The following is a 5485-nucleotide window of genomic DNA, read 5'->3' as shown; positions in this document are numbered from 1 at the left end:
TTCTTAGATCAGAGGGGCTGGCCATTCGGCCATGCATGGACCTTTCACTTATGTATTTTTAACGGTAGAGTTTCTACACTCCATAGATTAAGGTGTGGAGCTCTGCTGTTCCTCAAAGATTAATGCAAAGTACTACTGTTTTCTATTCAATTCATCTTATTTCGCTTCTAAGATATTCATTCGCTCTTCAACCTGAATGTGATGAACGTGACAATCATCATCATTCCCTATGAACGCGTGCCTGACAACCACTTCCGTTCTACCTTCGACTGAATGAGTATCTCTTAGATCTCTTAACCAGAATCTTCGTGGCATAAGCTAGAATGATGGCGGCATTCAAGAGAATCCGGAAGGTCTAAACCTTGTCTGTGGTATTCCGAGTAGGATTCAATGACTGAATGACTGTGACGAGCTCCAAACTCGCGATTGCCGGGCGTAGTGACAGACGCAAAAGGATAGTAAATCCTATTCCAGCATGATCGAGAACCGACAGATGAATAGTCGTGCCGTGACAGGGTGCGTTGACCATTTTCACTGTGAGGATAGGATGAAGCCATTGACAAGGGTGATGCCTCCAGACGATTAGCCGTGCCGTGACAGGGCATTTGGATCATTTTCCCGAGAGAAGACCGAAAGTAGCCATTGACAATGGTGATGTATCACATAAAGCCAGCCATGGAAAGGAGTAAGACTGATTGGATGAAGATAGCAGGAAAGCAGAGGTTCAGAGGAACGAAAGCATCTCTATTCGTTTATCTGAAATTCTCACCAGTGATTTACATAAGTATTCCTATCCCTGTTTTATTAATTAATTTCGAAAACCTCATTACTATTTTACATCTGCCTGACTGAGATTTGCAAGGTGACCATAGCTTGCTTCATACCAACAATCTCCGTGGGATTCGACCCTTACTCACGTAAGGTATTACTTGGACGACCCAGTGCACTTGCTGGTTAGTTGTGCGAAGTTGTGAACCATGGTATTAGCGTCATGTTTTTGGCGCCATTACCCGGTAAAGAAAGAGCGATGAATTTTACATAATCAAAGTGTAATCACAATTTCTGCGCACCAAGTTTTTGGCGCCGTCAACACCAAACTTAAATTGTTGCTTGTCCCCAAGCAACTAAAAATCAAATAGGATAAAAAGAAGAGAATATACTATAAATTCCAAACTATCAATGAAACATAGCTCCAATCAAATGAGCGGGTCTTATAGCTTTTTGCCTCTTGAATAGTTTTGGCATCTCACTTTATCCATTGAAGTTCAGAATGATTGGCTTTTATAGGAACTCAGAGTTCAGATAGTGTTATTGATTCTCCTAGTTCAGTATGATGATTCTTAAACACAGCTGTTTTATGAGTCTTGGCCGTGGCCCTAAGCACTTTGTTTTCCAGTATTACCACAGGATACATAAATGCCACAGACACATAATTGGGTGAACCTTTTCAGATTGTGACTCAGCTTTGCTAAAGTCCCCAATTAGAGGTGTCCAGGGTTCTTAAGCACACTCTTTTTTTGCTTTGGACCTTGACTTTAACCGCTCAGTCTCAAGTTTTCACTTGACACATACACGCCACAAGCACATGGTTAGGGACAGCTTGGTTTAGCCGCTTAGACCAGGATTTTATTCCTTTAGGCCCTCCTATCCACTGATGCTCAAAGCCTTGGGATCCTTTTTTATTTACCCTTGCCTTTTGGTTTTAAGGGTTATTGGCTTTTTGCTCTTGCCTCTTGGTTTTAAGAGCTTTTGGCTTTTTCTGCTTGCTTTTTCTTTCTATATTTTTTTTTCGCCTATTTTTTCTTTTTCTTTTTTTCTGCAAGCTTTGTTCTTTGCTGCTTTTTCTTGCTTCAAGAATCATTTTTATGATTTTTCAGATTATCAAATAACATGTCTCATTGTCATCATTCTTTCAAGAGCCAACATATTTAACATTCTTAAACAACAACTTCAAAAGATATATGCACTGTTCAAGCATACATTCAGAAAACAAGAAGCATTGTCACCACATCAATATAATTAAGCTAAGTTCAAGGATAAATTCGAAACTCATGTACTTCTTGTTCTTTTGAATTAAAACATTTTTTCATTTAAGAGAGGTGATGGATTCATAGGACATTCATAACTTTAAGACATAGTTACTAACTACTAATGATCATGTAATGAAGACACAAACATAGATAAGCACATAACATAGAAAACGAAAAACAGAGAAAGTAAGAACAAGGAATGAATCCACCTTAGTGATGGTGGCGTTTCCTTCTTGAGGAACCAATGATGTCCTTGAACTCTTCTATGTCTCTTCCTTGTCTTTGTTGCTCCTCCCTCATTGCTTTTTGATTTTCTCTAATTTCATGAAGGATGATGGAGTGCTCTTGATGTTCCACCCTTAGTTGCTTCTAATAATTGTGTGGAAGAAAATGTATCCCTTGAGGTATCTCAAGGATCTCTTGATTTGCAGTCAAATGTTCTACCACTGAGCTATAGACCCTTGATGGAAGCTTTTGTTTTCCCTTTCCTCTTTCTAGGGGTTTCTCTGGCCTTAGGTGCCATCAATGGTTATGGAAAAAACAAAAAAGCTATGCTTTTACCACACCAAACTTAGAATGTTGCTCGCCCTCGAGCAAAAGAAGAAAGAATAGAAGAAGAAGAGGAAGATATGGAGGAGATGGATGGATGTGTGTATTCGGCCATGTGGGTGGGATTGGGTGGGAGAGAGATGTTGAATTTTGAAGGTAGTGGGTGTATGGATGTGAGTGGTAAATGGAAAACAGAAGGGATGATCATGAATGGAAAGAGAGATGATGAGGTAGGTGGGGATCCTGTGGGGTCCACATATCATGAGATGATCCTGTGGGGTCCACAGATCCTGAGATGATCCTGTGGGGTCCACAGATCCTGAGATGATCCTGTGGGGTCCACAGATCCTGAGGTGTCAAGGCATTTACATCCCTGCACCAATTTAGGCATGTAAAATGCCCTTGCACATAACTCTGGGCGTTCAACGCCCATTTGTTGCCATTTCTGGCGTTGAATGCCAGAACCATGCTTGTTCTGGGCGTTCAACGCCAGGATGCTGCCCATTTTGGGCGTTCAGCGCCAGAACCATGCTCTGTTCTAGCGTTGAACGCCAGGCAGATGCTTCCTCCAGGGTGTGATTTTTCTTCTGATGTTTTTTATTCCGTTTTCAATTTTTATATTTATTTTGTGACTCCACATGATCATGAACCTATAAAGACATATAACTAAGAAAAATATAGTTAGATAAAAATTGGGTTGCCTTCCAACAAGTGCTTCTTTAATGTCAGTAGCTTGACAGTGGCCTCTCATGGAGCCTCACAGATGTGCAGAGCTTTGTTGAGACTCTCCAACACCAAACTTAGAGTTTGGATATGGGAGTTCAACACCAAACTTAGAGTTTGACTGTGGGGGCTTTGTTTGACTCTGCTTTGAGAGAAGCTTTTTATGCTTCCTCTCCATGGATGCAGAGAGAGATCCTTGAGTTGTAAACACAAGGTTGTCCTCATTTAATTGAAGGATCAATTCTCCTCTGTCCACATCAATCACAGCTCTTGCTGTGGCCAGGAAAGGTCTTCCTAGGATGATGGATTCATCCTCTTCCTTTCCAATATCCAAGACTATGAAATCAGCAGGGATGTAAAGGCCTTCAACCTTTACTAACACGTCCTCTACTTGTCCATAAGCCTGTTTTCTTGAATTGTCTGCCATCTCTAATGAGATTTTAGCAGCTTGCACCCCATAGATTCCCAGTTTCTCTATTACAGAGAGGGGCATGAGGTTTATTCCTGAACCAAGGTCACACAGAGCCTTAAAGATCATGGTGCCTATGGTACAAGGTATTATGAACTTTCCAGGATCCTGTCTCTTCTGAGGCAATGTCAGTTGATCCAGATCACTTAGTTCATTGGTGAACAAGGGAGGTTCATCTTCCCAAGTCTCAATACCAAATAATTTGGCATTCAGCTTCATGATTGCACCAAGAAACTTGGCAGTTTGCTCTTCAGTAACATCCTCATTCTCTTCAGAAGAGGAATACTCATCAGAGCTCATGAAGGGCATAAGGAGGTTTAATGGAATCTCTATGGTCTCTAGATGAGCCTCGGAGTCCTTTGGTTCCTCAGAGGGAAGCTCCTTATTGACCACTGGACGTCCCAGGAGGTCTTCCTCCTTGGGATTCACGTCCTTCTCTCCCTCATTGGGTTCGGCCATTTTGGTTATGTCAATGGCCTTGCACTCTCCTTTTGGATTCTCTTCTGTATTGCTTGGGAGAGTACTAGGAGGGATTTCAGTGATTCTTTTACTCAGCTGGCCCATTTGTGCTTCCAAATTTCTAATGGAAGACCTTTATTTCATTCATGAAACTCACAGTGGCCTTAGATAGATCAGAGACTAAGTTTGCTAAGCTAGATAGATTCTGCTCAGAATTCTCTGTCTGTTGCTGAGTGGATGATGGAAAAGGCTTGCTATTGCTAAACCTGTTTCTTCCACCATTATTAAAGCCTTGTTGAGGCTTTTGATCCTTCCATGAGAAATTTGGATGATTTCTCCATGATGAATTATAGGTGTTTCCATAAGGTTCACCCATGTAATTTACCTCTGCTATTGCAGGGTTTTCAGGATCATAAGCTTCTTCTTCAGAAGATGCCTCTTGAGTACTGTTGGATGCAGCTTGCATTCCATTCAGACTCAGAGAAATCATATTGACTTGCTAAGTCAATATTTTGTTCTGAGCCAATATGGCATTCAGAGTATCAACTTCAAGAACTCCCTTCTTCATAGGCGTCCCATTACTCACAGGATTTCTCTCAGAAGTGTACATGAACTGGTTATTAGCAACCATGTCAATGAGTTCTTGAGCTTCTGCAGGCATTTTCTTTAGGTGAATGGATCCACTTGCAGAGGTATCCAATGACATCTTTGATAGCTCAGATAAACTATCATAGAATATATCCAGAATGGTCCATTCTGAAAGCATGTCAGTAGGACACTTTTTGGTCAGTCCTTTGTATCTCTCCCAGGCTTCATAGAGGGATTCACCTTCTTTCTGTTTGAAGGTTTGAACATTCACTCTAAGCTTGCTCAGCTTTTGAGGAGGAAAGAACTTGGCTAAGAAAGCCGTGACCAGCTTATCCCAAGAGTTCATGCTGTCTTTAGGTTGAGAGTCCAACCATATTCTAGCTCTGTCTCTTACAGCAAACGGGAAAAGCATGAGCCTGTAGACTTCAGGATCTACTACATTAGTCTTAACAGTATCACATATCTGCAAGAATTCAGTTAAGAACTGAAAAGGATCTTCAGATGGAAGTCCATGAAACTTGTAGTTCTGCTGCATCAGAGAAACTAATTGAGGTTTCAGCTCAAAGTTGTTTGCTCCAATGGCAGGAATGGAGATGCTTCTTCCATGTAAATTGGAATTAGGTGCAGTAAAGTCACCAAGCATTCTCCTTGCAATGTTGTTGGGTTC

The 5485-nt window shown here is 41.2% G+C and overlaps 1 non-coding gene across 1 annotated transcript; it reads left to right on the top strand.

Moving 5' to 3' along the window:
* Positions 1–4990: 4990 nt before the first annotated feature.
* LOC148546034 (small nucleolar RNA R71) lies at positions 4991–5098 on the top strand. The gene has a single exon (XR_015902123.1). It is a non-coding gene; the product is annotated as a small nucleolar RNA R71 (small nucleolar RNA).
* The last annotated feature ends 387 nt before the right edge of the window (positions 5099–5485 follow it).

This window comes from Arachis ipaensis, chromosome B9, assembly GCF_059453495.1.
Source record: "Arachis ipaensis isolate K30076 ecotype BB chromosome B9, ASM5945349v1, whole genome shotgun sequence".
Taxonomy (NCBI): domain Eukaryota; kingdom Viridiplantae; phylum Streptophyta; class Magnoliopsida; order Fabales; family Fabaceae; genus Arachis; species Arachis ipaensis.
This window is presented reverse-complemented; position numbering and strand designations above follow the sequence as displayed.